Here is an 18,981-nt window from a genome sequence, read left to right as displayed (position 1 = left end):
CTTCAACTCTTGTCAGGGTAGCATCACAGTGGAAGTGTGTAGATGCAGGGAGGGGAAAAGTGTGCGTTCAAATTTACCGTCTACCACAGAATGAATCATTTTTTATTCATTTACTCTCTTATTGATGGACATTTAAGTTGCTTCCAACTCTTCACCATTACTAGAAGTGTGATGAATATCTAATGTTCAGATAGACTCTCTTTTAGAGTAGTTTTAGATTCACAGCAAAATTGAGCAGGAGGTAGAGAATTCTCATGTATTCCTTGCTCCAGCTCATGTATGGCCATCATCAACATTCTCCATTTGTTACAACTGATGAATACATTGACATGTCATTATTTACCCAGAGCCTGTAGTTTACAGCTCACTCTTGGTGTCGTGCATTCTATGGGTTTGGACAAATGTATAATGGTGTGTATCCAACATTATAATATGATCCAGAAGAGTTTCATTGCCCTAAAAAAACCTCTGCTTATTTATTCCTACTTCCCCCAATATCTGGCAACCGCTGATGTTTTAATATTTCTATGGTTTTTGGCCTTTCCCATAATGTCATATAGTTGGTACTATACTGTAGGTAGCTTTTTCAGACTGGTTTCGCTCACCTGGTAGTGATGCATTTAAGTCTTTTCGTAGCTTGACAACTCATTTCTTTTTGGTGATGAATAATATTCCACTGTCTTAATGTCCCACAGTTTATTCATCCACTTACCTACTAAAAGATATCTTGGTCACTTAAAAGTTTTGGCAGTTTTAGCAATAATGAATAATGTTGCTATAAACATCTATGTGTAGGTTCTTGTATGGACATAATATTTCAGTTCCTTTGGACAAATACCAAGGAGCATGGCTGCTGCATTATATGGTCAGAGTATATTTAGTTTTGTAAGAAACTGCCAAGCTTTCTTCCAGAGTGGCTGCGTAATTTTGGGTTCCATCAGCAATGAACGAGAGAGTTCCTGTTGCACTTGCTATTGTCAGGTTCCATAATTCAGCCATTGTAATAGGTGTGTAGTGGCACCTCATTTTAATTCACATTTCTCTGATGGTATATGATGTGGAGCATCTTCTTAATTATTTATTTGCCATCTGTATACCTTCTTTGGTGAAATGTCTGTTAGGGTCTTTGCCCCCCACCTCCCCTTTCTTTAACTGAGTTGTTTGTTTTCTCATTGTTGAGTTTTAAGAGTTTTTTTTTTTTTTTTGTAATCTGGATAACAGACATTTATCAGATGAATCCTTTTCACATATTTCCTCTGTATCTGCAGCTTGTCTTTTTATTTTCTCGACAGCATTCTTTGGAGTGCAGAAGATTATAATTACTGAAGTCTGGCCTATTAGTGATTTCTTCCATGGGTTGTGTTTGTGGTTTTCTAACGTAAAAGTCATCTCTAAATTCAAGGCCATGTGGCTTTCTCCCATGCTATCTTCTAGAATTTTTATAGTTTTGTGTTTTACGTTTAGCTCTGTGATCCAGCTTTTGTGAGGCGTGTAAGATCTGTGTCTAGATTTTTTTTTCTCTCTTTCTCTCTTTTTTTATATTTTCATTTGGATGCCCAATTGTTGTGGCACCACTTGTTGAAATGACCTTCAGTTTATGTGTCTATTTTGGGGATCTCTTAGATTCCATTGATCTGATTTTCTGTTGTCTTACCATGCTGTCTTGATTACTGTAGCTTTGTGGTTTTTATGGAAGTTGAGTGATGTCAGTCTTCTAACTTAGCTCTTCTCTTTCAATATCATGTTAGCTCTTCGGGGTCTTTTGTCACTTATAAAACTTTACAGTAAACTTTAAAGTCCATTTCTCCATATACACAAAATAACTTGCTGGACTTTGAGATTGCATTGAGTCTGGAGGTCAAGTTGGAAAGAACTCACATCTTTACGTTTTTGACTCTTCCTATCTATGATCATGACACAGCTCTCTAGTTATTTAGTGCTTTTTCTTTCATGAGCTTTTAGTTTGTCTCATACAGAGAAACATATATTTTGTACATATTTTGTTAGTTTTATAACTTTTCATTTTCTTAGTTGTTAATGTAAGTAGTATTGTTTGGAATTTCAAATTGCACTTGTTTATTGCAGGTATAATAGGAAAGAATTTTTGTTTATTACCCTTATATCTTGAAAACCAGGCTTAAGATTGCTTCTCACTTTTAGCGATATTTTTGTGCTTTTTCCACAAGCTGTAATGCCATCTATGAATGAAGACAGTTTTATTTCTTCCTGAAGGACAAAAACTGAAGACCTTTTATCATACAATCCTTAAAATAAAATATATATATATAGCTGCATTTCCCAAAGTGTACCCCATAGACACAGAATGTTAGTAGCTTAGGAGCAAGCAGGTTTAAAAACATATTAACCTGAGTGTGGTAAGCAGCTAGGTGAGGAGTGGGTGAGGGGTGGACATGGTGATTCTTTGTCCTAACCCCTCTTAAGGGAAGTATGGTGGCTCTAGTGTGTAGGGGTGCCTTCTAAGGACATTCTGTGGATGCCAGCCCCCATGCCTTCCCCAGGGAACTCTGGAGTAGGAGCTACTTTGCCCATCCTGTCCCTCCCAGGGAAGCCCACATGCAGTGACCGAGGGAGAGCGTGGTGTGAAGGCCTTATCATCTTCGTCCAGGGCTAGACAGTTTGGGATTGTTGTAGGTGCACCATACTTCCCTTGTTGTGGAGGCTGCATGCAGATGACTCAAAAATTTATATTTCCTGTTCAAGTTTCTCTTCTGGACTTGGAGACTGTGAATGACAACAATAATAACAATAAATGGCATTAAAGCAACTACCATATGCCAAAACTCCTTCTAAATAATTCTAATGTGTTAAATCATATTATCCCATTAGCTCCATAATGGCCTCTCTTGGACATCTTAATGATATTTCCAGTTCAGCTTGTTCAAAGCCAAACTCATAATTTCATCCTTTTAAACCCGGCTTTTTTTTTTTTAACAGTATTTCCTTGGGTGATATCACTGTTCATCCAGTTATGTAAACCAGAAAACCTGTGCATCCTGCTCTTCACCCCATCCATGCCTATTGTTCCTCACAAAGTCCTTTCAATGTTGAATCTGAGTACAACTCAATTTCTATTATTTTAATCTTTTCAATTTTAACTTCCAGATATCACTTAAATAGTTTTATTTGCTAATGAATCTCTTTGATTTTTATTTATAAATCTCACTCTGTTCTATTTACTATTATTTGGGGGCCTACAGATTGCTGAACACTGATTTCTTGCATATGATCTTAATTAAATGTCTCAGCAACCTGATATTCCCAGGCATACCCATGTAGACAGTAGGCTTTATTAGAAGCTCAACATATTGCTTAGCTAAGTGGCAAAATTGGGTTTGAAATATAGATGTACTTGATTCTAAACTACTTTTATTATGCCACGATGCCTCTCATTTATTTTCTGAAACATGAACTTTTGGTTATGCCAAACAGAAGTTTTGAGACTTTTCTAAATATGTAAGTGGGAAAATGTGATGCAAGTTTTTTTTTTTCTATCCTACATATTTCTAACACTTAAAACATATTTGATTTACTCCTTAGAACAATAGTGGAGATAAAACTCTTTCCATTTTATTAATGGCAGTGTATGAACCGGGAAATTAGGAGCAACGGTGCCATTTGTTATAAATTTTCAGCTAAGCTGCAGTTCTGTATTCTTAAATGCTTTGTTATAATACTCTTCCTTGCAAGAGTAGACCCTAAAATGCGAAAGCAGTGATGCATGGTTAAGTAAAATTACAAATGCCCCTAACCTTGAGACAGTAAAGTAGGTAAAACCAGAGTGCAGAGAATATGACAGGGAATCGAAGGGTGGCCGTGGGTGAATGTGTTATAACATTAGCTGAGAAACACAAAGGTAGAAAGTTTGGTCAATTAATGACCTAATAAAAGGTTAATTCTAAGTCTTCTGAGATGCCCCCCTGACTAAAAAAAAATCACAGAATGGCATTTAGTATCTTAATTGAAGAATTAATTTTAAAGGAGGGCAGTCTCTGTAACTAGCAGATGTTATCGTTGTAATAATATTGGAGCTAATTTCTTGTTTCATTAACTATACTACTTGCTTTTCTTTTTCTCGTCCTCCAAAACTGACTCCTAAATCCAAGGAAAGTGGCTGCTGTTGGTGTCTGGGAAAACATGCCCATCTCCTCTTTCCACAGGGGTACTCAGGGGTCCCCATGGGATGATTGATTGACAGTATGCCTCCTAAGAGAGCTGCCTTAGGGCAATCAAAGGATGCTCAGTTCATGGAATTCCTTTATGTCATAAGTGGATTCGGAGGGGTATTTGGAGACAGGAGCATCGTATCTGTGGCCACAGATTCCCATTGTTCCAGAATGTGCTTTTTCTGAGAATAGTTCTTAATGCATCTGGGGAAAACACAACATAATTATCCGTCATGGGACTTACTATTGTTTTGTCCTGTTCAAAAGGGTAAATGGGTGGTGGGCACTTGACGGGATGAGCACTGGGGGTTATTCTGTATGTTGACAAATTGAACACCAATAAAAAATAAATTTATTAAAAAATTTTAAAAAGAGTAAATGCAAACAAAACAAAACAAAACAAAAACCAAAAGGGTAAATGCAGAACACTTTGGATAAACACATTCTAGCAATTCCAGGTCATTTTCAAGCAAGTGTGGTGATGAGATTTGGTTGGTGCTACAGGGAAAAATGAGGCTGGTTCTAAAAATCCAAAGGCTTCCTATTAATCCAGTGTTTTAGAAGTGTAGCATGCACATTCCTGACGTGGCTTTGAAATAAATTTTATATAAAATGTTTAATGATGTGGAGAATTGTTAACTTCACAGTTTTCAAAGGTCATTTCAGGCTTTTACCTTTCTTTCTTCTTAAAGATTAATTTCTTGCCTTTTGTTCTGTGAAAGTATTCTACTCAACTTTTCGGGTTATTCCTTAAGAAATATCTGAGCTCTTTCTTAAATGTATATTCTCTCTTGTTTTCAGACTGGTTCTAAATGACCTATCCCGAGTATCTTTAAAAAAAAAAACAAAACAGTATTGAGCTTTTTAAAAACTAGTAATTCTTACCAACAAAAACATATTTCTTCTTATTTAAAATATAAGTGAAATTGGATTTATGTTTTAAGATTTATTGTGAGGGGAAAAGTTAACATCATATTTAATTATATTTATCTTCCATAAAGAAGAAAAATTCTTGTTTATACCTCAATAATTTTGTGGCCCACTGAAGGTATGAGCACAATGTGTCATTCTTGGCCAGAAAAGGCCTATGATGACAATGAAGTGCAAGTGGCAGAGATGTCATAGGACTTACAAGTGGTAAATCACATAAAAACACTGCCAAGAGGGGGACAGTTTGAGGACCTCTGATATGCAGTGACATTACTTATTTCCATGCGAGGACTGATGTACAGTTGCCAGTTCACTGCGTTTTGATAGGTGATGAGGGTTTGGCGCTCGCAAAGAGCCCGTACTGGGGTAGACGGTGTCATCATCCCCTGGGAGTGCCCAAGCTCCAGCAGAGTTCCAGGGATCAGAGCTTCTGAGTATATTTCACAGGGGTATGTTTTTTAAAGGACACTCAGGTACTTAGCTTCACTACCAAGTAAGGCAGTGACTTTTAGACAACCGAGAGAGAGAAAGAGAGAGAGAGAGAGAGAAGGATCAGTTCATTGGTGCTCAGGCTTAGGGACGTTGCTGTGGTTGTGCGTGATCAGCTCATTGATAATGATGGGATGACAGTGGGCACTGCTGGCCTGACGATGACCAGATTGCGAAATCTGTGCGTTCCATGCGTGGCCTTGCATTCGGGCCATTTCTCTGCTTTTTCCTCCATTGTTTCTTCTCCTGGTTAAGAAGAAAACAGCACTATGGAAATTTGCCCATTCTTAAGAACCTCCCAAAATAGCCTAAATTATGATAGAAGCTTAGTTGGCATTTCAAGAAGTGTCAGGCCATCTTACACATGGTGGTATATGTTACTGTGTGAGCCTCTGAATGGGGAGAGTGGGAAGTTCCCCAGATGTCTCTGAATATGGCTCTTCAGTCGGTGCATTGGAGAACAGTTTGACCTTAATGGTCTGAAGCACTCTGTGGGTCTAGGGATGTAATTCCTTTTTTTTTTTTTTTTTTTTTTTTTTTTTTATAGATTACGTGTGGTGGCATTTGGAGACATCCTTAGTGATCTGGAGAACTATAGTATTTGGAATGTTAAGATTCATTGGTAGTTCAAAATATTATGTAAAGAGAACTCTACAGAGTATTGGAAAAAATTTTTATTAGGGAAAATTTCATTTGGGGAATATAAATAATAGTGAAAGGGAATAGAAGGGAAGGGAGAAGAAATGGGTAGGAAATATCAGATAGGAAATATCAGAAAGGGAGACAGAACATGAAGACTCCTAACTCTGGGAAACGAACTAGGGGTGGTGGAAGGGGAGGAGGGCGGGGGGTGGGGGTGAATGGGTGATGGGCACTGAGGGGGGCACTTGACGGGATGAGCACTGGGTGTTATTCTGTATGTTGGCAAATTGAACACCAATAAAAAATAAATTTAATATTTAAAAGAAAGAAGAAAGAAAAAGAAAAAAAGAAAATTACACTGTTGCTGAAAAAAGGTGTGAGACGAGGTGCAAACGTCCATGTATTCATCTAATGGGATTCTAGCTCTGAATGTTTTTACTGCAGTGGATACTGTTTGTACTGCACTAACATGCAATACAATTTTTGAATTTTAATGTCAGCAGTTCACCTTAAAACGAGTAAAACCAAATCTATTAAGCACTTTTACTCGTTGTGATAAAGCACGTAATCTTCTGTCATTATTCCCCGGAACACAGGCTTTTATCCATTTCTTGTGTATGAAATAACAGTATCCTGCATCTAGCCTCGTGGTAATCATACTTCTTAGGGGCCGTGCATGATTTGGCCATTGAAGATAGTTGACCTCAGTTCTTCTCCTTTGCAAATTTGCCAGTTTGCACTTTATATAATTGTAATAATATGTTCATGTCACATTCCCTTTCACAATTTTAAACTCAGTTTTTCAGTGTATTGTCTGAATAAAGGTAGGAGCGTGTTTACTCTCCACTTAGAGTCCTCATAGGCCCATTGGTGATATTGGCATAGACTCGCTTCTGTCTGGGGCTGCCATGCTTGTCCTTCTGGAACCTTTGAGATGCTCTTCATGCTGCGTCATAACCCTGCACAGGGGCACAGGTCACAGCCAAGAATGAAATGCAGTCCTTACACTTGAACACATCCAGGGCATCAGTAGTCTTAGAACCAGATGGGGAATCAGCATGGGAAGGTGGCACGGGGAGGTTCCTGGAGGATAGCCAGTGTTTTAGTTCTTCACCTGGGTGTGGGCTACATGAATGTGGTCATGACAACGTGTTGTACTCTACACTTGTGACATTTCCCGCCTTCTAAGTCCCTCAGAGTGACTTCTCCCCAGCCCTCCTCATCTTTCTTCAGGACTTTCTTGGTCCAGGCCACTAGACAGCCATCCAAGTTCTTCAGAACTCCCACAAGTTGATCTGCAGTCCTTTCTGATGCATCCGTGTCTCCAGACAATGTGATGATGTAGTGTCCATTGAATGGATGGGTAGACTTCCCACTCCTTTGGCCCCAGGACCACTGGGGATTGGACTTGAGCTCAGCAGTACCCCAAATGGAGCAGACTCATCTTCCAGGCAACATTGGCCTCTTTCGTTCTCTGTTAACTCATCACGAGGTAAGCTGATGAGAGCGGAGGGAGCAACCTCAATGTGATGGTGGACAGCAGGGGACTATCCCTGCCCCTGCTCTGCTCCTGATGTCGAAGGCACCTCCCAGCTCCTCATGCATTCCTGTTTAGCAAGCTGCCTCTGAACAAACCTTGCTGATGACATGCAATCGGATCATGGGGTCTAATACCAGAGACTTGACCAGAAAAGCAAATATTAGTAAATACTATAAAAGTTGTTGCATAAATCTACCTTGTCTTATTATATAAAGAAAATGTAAAACAGGGAAATTACAGAATAATATACTTACGGGTATTGACTCAGTAAATTGATAATTTACCAAATCAAATCCAAGATGTATACATAAAAACATATCATAGCCAGATTTCTTTTTTTTTTTTTTTAGATTTTATTTATCCATGAGAGACACAGAGAGGCAGAGACACAGGCAGAGGGAGAAGTAGGTTCCTCGCAGTGGGAGAGACAAGCAGAGAGACAAGTAGGCTGAGCAGGGAGCCTGATGCAGGGGTTGATCCCCAGACTTGGAATCACACCCTGAGCTGAAGGTAGACACTCAACTGCTGAGCCACCCAAGTGTCCCCATAGCCAGATTTCCATTTTAGTATCAAATATTGGAGAAGGAAAACATAAACTATAAAATGATGGGTGAATTTGTATAAAAACTGATTTTAGAAAATGGTGAGAAGGAATTCAATGAATTATTTGCACATAACATTAAGTGCAGAGATTTCATGATCAGAACACACACAGACCTAAACATTAATAAGGTAAAGACAGCACCCCCTCTGCCAAATGGCCAAACGATATGATAAAAGAGTTCAATTCAGAGGAGAGCCATATGATTAAGAAAAAAATGGCTGTATACTCAACATTTCTAGTTACCAATAAAATACAGTGTAAGGAATTTTAAACCCAATTTGTTAAAAATAAAAATCGAAAATATATTTTCAAAATTAGGGAAGAATGTAGCATATCGTAAGGCAAACTGCTGCTGGCAGTGTGAGCTGACACAAGCATTTTGCAGAGCCAGGTTCATGTGCCCCGTGGGGTCGTGGAGGAGCTGTAATACTAGTCTCAGCACCTGCACCTTCAGTGTGTGCGAGGGCGGTGGGAACACTCTCCTCTGCAAACAAGATGACATGTGCAATACTCTTCACTATGACACATATTTATTTATTTTTATTTTTTTATAAATTAATTTTTATTGGTGTTCAATTTACCAACATACAGAATAACACCCAGTGCTCAGTCCCGTCAAGTGGATGACACATTTTTAATATCAAAAATTTGGAGCAGCCTAAATATCCACCAGTGAGACAATGCATATATTGTGATATAATCATAAAAGACAAATGAAGACTTATGAACCAGGTACATGTACACAAGGGGAGAAAGAGAGTGAAGGTTGTGGAAGAAATTTTAAGGAAGTTTAACGTTCAATAAAGTTAAAGTGTGCAACAGTAAATGTCTTTGATGCATAAATATAAAACAATTAAGGAAGTTGTCTGCATGAGAGTCCAAAATGAGGGAGGTGATAACTGCAGGTAGGTGAGGAGAAGTGTCTGGAGGGGAAATAATGCACCTAGGGACAGCTGCTGGCCCAGTATCATAATTTTAAAAGTTAAATTGTTCTTCAGCTCAATGGTGGATATTCTGGCTTTCTTTAAATTTTTATGCCTTTTACATACATCTATGATGTTTCAGACTACATTCTTTAAAATTGTCCAGATGGGGGAAAAAATCCATCAAGCACACTCATTACTTCCAACCTGTCATTCAAACATAGCAGAAACTTGAAGGTAGGCTCTTTCCTACTTCAACATCTCCATGTCTCCTTAATATTTAATTTTAAATATAGTATGTGTCAAATAAATGGTCTTCAATTATTTGCTCTTCTTCCATTAGGTCAAAAACTGAGAAGGGATATTCTCTAGGGAGAAATAAAACACCTGTTTGGGGGAAAAACACCCTATAACCATTGCCCATTACTAAATTCAGGAGTCTATCAGTTTTAATTATTGGAGAAGCCGAAGAAATGTAAAAGAAAGAAAGGAAAGACTGGATTCGCTTATACCGAAAGTGCTGTGTGATGAAATGATTGAGAAAGGACAAGTTTATGTACCAGTTCTGCCGATTAGGAGCCAAGTGACCAAGGACAAATTGCTTCATTGAGGAACCCATTTTCATCTTTTTTGAAAATAAGGATACACTGGTCTACCTTTTGACCATTTTGAAGATGAAATATACCAGAAAAACTTCAGCACATAATAAGGCTTTTTTAAAAGATTTTATTTATTCATGAGAGACAGAGAGAGAGAGAGAGGCAGAGACACAGGCAGAGGGAGAAGCAGGCTCCATGCAGGGTGCCTGATGAGGGACTCGATCTCAGGACCCCAGGATCATGCCCTGGGCCAAAGGGGATGCTCAACCACTGAGCCACCCAGGCAACCCTCGAAAGACAATTTTAATGTACAGTTTTAAAAAATTGTCTTAAAGGTAGAAAACTAATAAATTATGGGAATGCTGCTTCCCTGAAAAAAGCAAGGATGAAGTAATTGATATATTGAGGAAATAGTTCATAAGAAACCTCTAGACCTCCACATGCACAACTCCAATCTTGTCATGAAAAAAAGAAAAACTAGGCAAATTTCAGTTGGGGGGCAGCGTCCAGGTACTGACCGGTACTCCTTGGGACTGTCAAGGTCATCCCAGCGTGGTCAGGAGGCACTTATGGAAACAAAACCTAACAGGTGTTTTATAGAGTGTGATGTAGGATCCTGGAAGGGTTCCTAGGATGAAAAAAAAAAAAAAAGATAGTGGGTAAAAACTAAGGAGATTTGAATTAACGATGAACTTCAGGTAATAATAATATATCAGTATCAGGTCACTAATTGTAACAAAGGTACCTCACTAAGGCGAGGCATTGTTAATAGAAACCGCAGGAGGGCTGTATACCAACTCTGTGGTGTCTTCTTGATTTTTCTGTAAATCTAAACTTTTATTTTTTTTTAATTTTTTTTTTTTTATGATAGTCACAGAGAGAGAGAGAGAGGCAGAGACACAGGCAGAGGGAGAAGCAGGCTCCATGCACCGGGAGCCCGATGTGGGATTCGATCCTGGGTCTCCAGGATCGCGCCCTGAGCCAAAGGCAGGCGCCAAACCGCTGCGCCACCCAGGGATCCCAATCTAAACCTTTAGAAAAAATAACTTTTTCAAGTATTCTTAAATGTTCTATCATGTATCCTTTCATACATTTAAATTATTTAATAATTATTCATTCATACATTTATTTGATGATATTACATTAATGCATTTAATAATTGAACCTTTGGTTAATAATTTAACAACTATTTATGAATTTATCCAATTTTTTACGTTTACTTAATTATTTATTTACATTTATTTAATAATTCAACATTTATTTAATAATTCAGCAACTATTTATGAAATGTCTTATATGGCTGGGCATCATTCTTGGGTTAGATACCCAGGGATGAACCACATGAATCATTTGGATTTGATGTTTTGTGATTACCCTAGTGGTAGAAAAGAGCTAATCTAGGAGTCTAATCCATAGACTATGTTGTGATCAAGGATCGTCTCTCCTCTAATTATGAGACAATATAAGGGAATTTTAAAGGACATGTTCCTATAATTTAGATCTTTATAACTTTTATATGCACTGCATATAAATAAAAAAAATGCACCCTTCTGCTATTTATCTCTTCTGTTTGTTCATTTCTCTCCTTCGTTGACTTTTATTTTAAGTAAATAACTGAAGTTATTGGTATAATTCTTCACAAGATTACATGAACAAATTTAAGTTTAAATGATTCCTAAGGACATAAACATTATTCAGTATTCCCTTGATTTTAAGGGAAAAAAAATCCCATTTAGATATAAAAATGATTTCATTTTTTTTTCTCTTTTAGTTTATGTACTTATAATGGTTTAAAATAAAAGTTATTATATAACAAGCTTATGCATATCATGCATTATATTTTCAAAGCCTATTTGGAATTGGATTCACTAATTTTCAAATGATGCATTCAAAAACAATAACCTTTCTACCAACAGAATGTTGATTACAAGAATTAAATACCGTTTTTTAAAGTTATAAACTACTAATTACTGTTTATATTTGAAAGGTTTCTTAGCCTTTTATTAAGAGCACAAAGAAATTAAGCTCACAATTACAATAAATATTCATATTTATAATCAACTTTTCTTTAAACCCCACATACTACAGCCTATCATAACAACGTGGCTTTATTTTTCCCCACAAGTGCATAAAAACTATTGCACAAATTTTGGCAGTAACTTTCAGGTAGCTCATTGAGTAAGGCTCTATTTAATAAATTGAAAATAGGCCCCCCCCAAAATATTTGCAAACATTTTCTGTATTTACATAAATCTTAGGACTGAAATCTAGCAGATCTTCTCTATACAAGTAAGAATTATTTGCTACTCTAAAGTGTTTCGGTCTTCTCTGAAGAAGTCTGAGTAGAAGGTAAACAATAAGTATATTTTCAAAATACATGTGCTCTGAAATCTAATGTTTACACATACAACACATATGAGTACTTTTTTCTGTACTTGACTTTTTAAGGAGATACTAAACTTCAGATACAAACTTAGAAAGCTTTACGTATTAAGTTATTTAATGTGAAAAATCATTCAGATATTAGAACAAGAAATAAAGATGAAGGAATATGAATTATACATTTAGATAAGTCAAGGAAGGTGGAGATTTTATTATTTCACAAGATCTTTAAAGGGCAGGTTTAACTCAAATTCAACATTCATGAATAACTTTTAAGAATAGCAGTATTTCTCTTTGATTTCACAGTGAATATATACTCATAGAAAATTAGCAAACGTTGAAAACTGAACACTTGAAAATGACATTGAGGGTGAATGGGTGACGGGCCCTGAGGGGGGGGCACTTGACGGGATGAGCACTGGGTGTTATTCTGTATGTTGGCAAATTGAACACCAATAAAAAATAAATTTATTATTAAAAAAATAAATAAAAATAACTCTGTCATTAAAAAAAAAGAAAGAAAAGAAAACGACATTGATAATGGTTAGTTTTCCTAGTCTTGATCTTTTCATGATCTCCCCAGGATGAAAGTATACTGTTGTAATTAATTTTAATTAATTTTAATTTTCTCCCATTCAGGAATATTAACTTTTTCTGGGAACATAGCACTAAATTCTTTCTTACAAGGTGATATTGAAGGCTATTTTGTTTTCTCTCAAACTGTAAAATTAGCACTTATTGTATTAAGAAATTTCTCATTAGCCTCCAAGATGATTACACATTTTATCAAATATTACTATGGATTCTATAGAGCCTTTGCAAAAAAAAAAAAAGTGTCTCCACATAGAATGCACGTAATTTTAAGCTGCATTAGGTAACCACAAAATTGCTGTTGCCAACAGTAATTGAAGGAATAAGGAATGGCCAGCTGAATTGAATTTAGCAATGTGATTCATTTTTACAAATTAAAGATCTTGTGGTTAAACCTACTGTCATACAACTTGATATAAATAGCTTCATAATGACTATAAAGGATAAAAGGAGGAATTTTGATATTTTGAAGTACAAGACACTAAGGTTAGTGCAAATGCTATTGCATATTGACAATCAGTGGTAGATTGTGAACTGTTGTGTCTCAAATATTCATCAGGTGTCTGTTATTTTGTACCTCTTTTAGAAATGAGATTTGTGCCAGGATTTTCCTTACCCTCAAAATGTGCCAAGACATTATCATGTAACCCAGGCCTCTAGAGAACACAGGATTCATTATAAAGCCTTTTGTCTCAAATATGGGAAGGAGGATCATCTGTCATTTTTTATTATATTTGCAAATCTGTACATCAAGGTGTATATGCTAAGAGAGTCATTTTTGAAACGTGTAAAACAAAAGAAGATAAGGTTATAGGATAGTAAATATTTCCATTAAATTAAACATTTTTGTTTTCTTTTTATTTTTTTTGTTTTTGTTTTTTTTGTTTGTTTTCTTTTTAGTTGTTTGGTTTTGCTTTTTTTTTTCTCTTGAGGTGAGTATACAGTAGACCTATATTTATTCTTTTATTAAGAACAGATTTAGGGCAGCCCTGGTGGCTCAGCGGTTTAGCGCCTGCCTTCAGCCCAGGGCGTGATCCTGGAGACCCGGGATCAAGTCCCACGTCGGGCTCCCTGCATGGAGCCTGCTTCTCCCCCTGCCTGTGTCTCTGCCTCTCTCTCTCTCTGTGTCTCTTGTTAATAAATAAATAAAATCTTTAAAAAAAGAGAACAGATTTAGTGAAACAATTTAAATGATGGCAGGGCCAAAGGCTTTGTCTTTAGAAATGTTAAATAATAGTGGTTCTGTATAAAATTGGCTTGTTTATATTTAGACACCTGGCAACATAATCAATACTTGCATCCAGTGTCTCAGGCTGCCGCACACGGACCTTTTTGTCCAAGGACATGCTTAGCACTTACTCTGACTCCCAGACAGCCTTCTCAATGAGACCACCTTCTGAATCCCCTGTGACAAATTATAATGGTGGCTGATATTATGAATAGAAAAGAACTCTCCTGGCTTATTATAAATGTATCACTGGCATATCCTGGGATGAGAAATGACAGTCAGTTACACCACATCATTTTCACAACCCAAAAATAGATGGATAGAACATAGAACTATAATTCCATGGTCAGGAGAATATGTTAGGGCTACACTCCTTCAGTCATTCCTTCTCTCTCCATTTCTCTCTCTCTCTCTCTTTCTTGTTCTTGCACTCTCTTCCTTATATATTCCAGAAATTGCCCTAGGCATTGGAATTGAGAAAATACTGTGATGCATCTATAGAACAAGAAAAAGAAAACAGGATTTTTTATGTAGCGATATAATGGGCTGGGACCCAGGGTAAATATAACAAGATCATTGAGGTTTTGAGGGGAGATACAGAACCCCCTAAGTTAATAAAGTTTCGTCCCATTAATGATACAAGTATACATAGGGTCTCTATCACTTACTATCTGGGTTCTTCTATCCCTACTCTACCAGTCAACAATGAGGATAACCCTACACTGGGGATAACCGAAGAATTCTAAAAAATTCTTCCCTTTAACCCCTCACTGACAGCATCGACAACCAAGGAGGTGAATATATTGCGCTCAAGTCCCTTACTCAGCCTCATCGGGATTTGAGGGATCAAGAAACATGATCATTTCAAATCATAAGGAAACTCTACCTAAGTGGTAAGTGCACCCAGCCCAAGAAAAACATCTTGGCTAAATTAAAAGGCAAAGCCTGGGCAGCTTGGTGGGTTAAGCCTTGGACTCTTGGTTTCCACTCAGGTCATGATCTCAGGGTCATGATCTCAGGGTCGTGAGATCAAGTCCAGCTCCCTGCTCAGTGGGGAGTCTGCTTAAGATTCTCTCCTTCTGTTCTGCCCACTCCCTTGCATGCACTGTTGCTCTCTTTCTAAAATAAGAATAAATCTTGAAAAAAAAAAGGCAAAGTAAAAGAAGAGGGACTTCTCTTTCCTTCCCCCTTACTGTCTCATGTAGCTCGTGACATCCAGCTGCTACCTTGGGTCCACTCCTCTCACACAGAGCCTGAACTACCACAGTTAGGAAGAAAGTATGTGTGAGATATCCCCATCTCCAAAACAGTCCATTTTTAATTTTTAAATTTGTTGTATTGATTTTGTTCCAGCCAAAATTTTACTATTATTTTGTTCTATAATAATTTTATTTTATTTTTATAATAATTTTAAAGTAATTTTAAAGGGATATAAACAAAGTTGACTTAAGCTGTGTGCTATCTGTAAATGCATTAGACTTCCGTTTCTTGCCAGTCTTAGAGAATGTTTTTTAGTAGTTCAGGCAATGAAAATCAATAATCTAGATACTCTGAGTATGTGTTGAGAAAAAAACAACTACCACTACCACCTTGCTGCTCTGGCCTAATTAGCTATCAATTCTTCTTCAGCAAACTGAATTGTAGCTATATTCATTTAAGCTTTACCATTAAAACGAGATGATTGAAATGTGTGCCATACCATGCTATTTCAATATTATTTGATTTATTTTTTGTACTTTTAGCTTCTCTGGTTCCAATCCATTTCTAATTGATGTGTTAAATAGGTTATATGCGTGAAAGTAACATTTTTGTATTCTAAGTATCAGTCTTCAAGACCTCTTTGATTTCACCAGTTCATCCTTTTTTCTGCTCAAATCTTCCTTCAATTTTTACCATGTCTTCAGTGCTGCCCCTAGCCTATCATTCTTCAACCCCTACTTAATAGAGTCCTCCTCCAAGGACATCGCCATCCCACTGTCTCTGCTTCCCCTCAGCTCCCACAATGCTTTCCACGCACCACTGGGACCCTTACAACCCTCCTCCCCAACTGCTTTCCATACACACACACACACACACACACACACACACACACACCCTGCAGAGGGTCTGCTCATGGAGGAAACTCACTGCACCATCACCTCTGTGAAAGCTTTCATAGGTAGGAACTTCTGTCACTGATGTATATCCTCCACTCCAGCACCTGCTCAGCACCCCCTGATAGTGGACACAAGGAGCGAGGATACACTCCTGCATAGCTCCCCTCCTGAGACTGGGCTCCTACTCCATTCACCACCTGTACATCATCTAGAGGGTGACTTCACGTTTCTGTGCAGACTCAGTTGTATGCAAGTTTATCCTTTAGTCATTCCACACGGCTCTGAGAATGAGCTCAGACACATTGGGAGTGAGACAGGTCCTTACCATGGTAACCCCAGGTGACCTCGCGGACGGTTTCTTCTCCCTACCATGTCTGTATTATCTATCGGTTGCTGTGTAACAAAACACCCCAAAACTTTGTGGCATAAAACAACAACCGTTTTATTAAGCTCACGTGTTTTGTGTGTTGGGAACTTGGAGAGGGCTTAGCAGGGACAGTTTAATGTCTGCTCGGTGATGACTGGAGTCTCAGAGAGAGCTGCAGGTCTCTGGAATGCTTCACCTGGGGCTGTATACCCAGTCTGGCATTTGTGTGGATTTCTTGTTCTTACTCATGTCATGATCCTAGGGCCGGAATGACCAGGATGGCTTCTTAGCTGACACACCTGGCACCTCAGCTGGGACGGCCGACCACCTAGGGTTGGTCAGATCTTTGTCTCTCTTCCTCCTGACATTGTTACCTTCTGCTTCTTCCCTGCATGGTGATAACAGTGGCCGACTTCCCATAGAGTGAATATTTCAAGAGGACTGGAGGATCTGCAGTGGTTTTCATGATCTAACCTCAAGCATCCCCGAATGTGCCATCTGCTGTATCCTCCTGGCCAAGGAAATCAGAAGGGCCGTCCATCTTCAAAGGGAGAGCAATTAGCTTCCACCTCTCAGTGGAAGGAAGAAAAATACTTGTGGTCATCTTTGATCTTTTTTATTTCAGTCACACAGAATTGGAAAGTATGTGTAATTCATGAGACTCACTTCACTCTTTAATGTGTTTCAGCCTTTTTATGTACTGTTGGTGCTGTTTGACAAAGCTTTTCCCTTCCCTTAGCAGAACACTTTTCAAAACTACTTCTCCTCTGTCTGGGTGAGGTACCCTTTCCGTGCATTCCCACAGCATCCTAATATAATGCTTCCTATACTTATATTTAGAATCTCGTTCTTTACCCACTGCCCTTACTTCACTGTAAATGTGTAAGTAGAAATTGTACTGTGGATATCTCTAGTAGTAGCATAGCGCGGCTCCTTCTGAGATGCCATCACAGGAGCACCTGCCGTGTAGTTGGAGAGGAAGCGATGGGAAAATAAAGTGATGAGGAATATTAATAAAAACCTTACATGATGCTACTACAGGACTTATATTTTAAACGGTCACAGTAATTTTTTAAAATCTCTTTTATATTTATTTCTTCTGATAGTTAAAATTAGATCTGAATGAATGAACATCACCCTTATCTTTTCACATTGGCAGAAATTCTTACCTCCTTCTCTATCCTCTATGTGAACCAGCTGTAGTGACTTGGAGGGAGACCCAAACTGAGACTGCCTGCACTGGTTGAATCTGCGCTGATTCCGTGCTACTCATGTCACTGCAGTGTCCTTTATTACCCACTGGGCATCATGGGCTCTTTGTGCCCCCTGCCTTCTTCCTCTCTACTGCATCTTCCCACTAAGACAAATGCTCTTGCTTTACAATTAATGTGAGTTTAAATTGAATTTTATTGAGAGAAACAAAGACAATTGGGTGCATTTTGAGTTGCCAACAGGGTTGATGATCAGCAGTTTAAAATATTAAATACTATATTCCTCATTCAACTATTGTATTCTTTTTCTGTAGTTTTTTCCTCACCTTAATTTTTCTGCAGTTTTAATTTTCATTTAGTTTTGCTGTTTGGTCTTTGTGGTTTTCATAATTTCTAAAAAGTATTTGTACCATCAATATGTGATCACTGTCTTGAATCCTTAAGATAAAATTGCCAAGTTAATTTGATCAACAAAGGGAAAAAAATAGCATACCTATGTTGAGTGACACTTATGAAAATGGGGGAAGAATTAGGGTGGAGTATATTTAGAGATATCTAACTTCCATTTCTCTGAAAAATAATACTTTTCTTCCTTCTAACTGCAGTTGTTTTTTTTTTTTTTTTTTTTTTTTTTTATAGAGTTTCATGTAGGGTTCTCTTTTTCCATAGAAGCCTTGTGGTTCCAAGGTTGGTTGGGTCCTGTGCCCTGAGAATGTCTTAAACTTCATACCATGTGGATGCTTGATCTTCCTTGCCACTTCCATCCCTGTCTAGGCTCTGAGCAGTGTGTGCGTGTTTTAATGACCAAGATGCACAGGATTAGATTTTCAGTATCTGCGACCAGTTTTTCCACGGGGTTCAAGAGAGTTTTCCTTTTATTTTGGGTACATTGGGATTCAATGTGAAGGTGTAATAAGAGGAGGAACACGTTTATCAGCACAAAGAAAATCTTTTTCCTAGGAGTAAGGAAATAACAAACTCAAAGAATTTTATCTTTCTAAATGCAGAAGGAAAGACAATTCATAATCATTATGCTCTTATTTTGATGTCATGTTAGGGGAAATTTGAGAAGGTTGGTTCAAAAATATGAATAACTTGATTTTTAAGTGACAAAATGCATCAGATATTTTCTGCTGTACCTCTCTATCTCACATTTAACATAAATCTAGTTGGTAAAGAAACCCAATATTTCATT

Source organism: Nyctereutes procyonoides, unplaced genomic scaffold (assembly GCF_905146905.1).
Source record: "Nyctereutes procyonoides isolate TBG_1078 unplaced genomic scaffold, NYPRO_anot_genome, whole genome shotgun sequence".
In the NCBI taxonomy this organism is placed as follows: Eukaryota; Metazoa; Chordata; class Mammalia; order Carnivora; family Canidae; genus Nyctereutes; species Nyctereutes procyonoides.
This window is presented reverse-complemented; position numbering follows the sequence as displayed.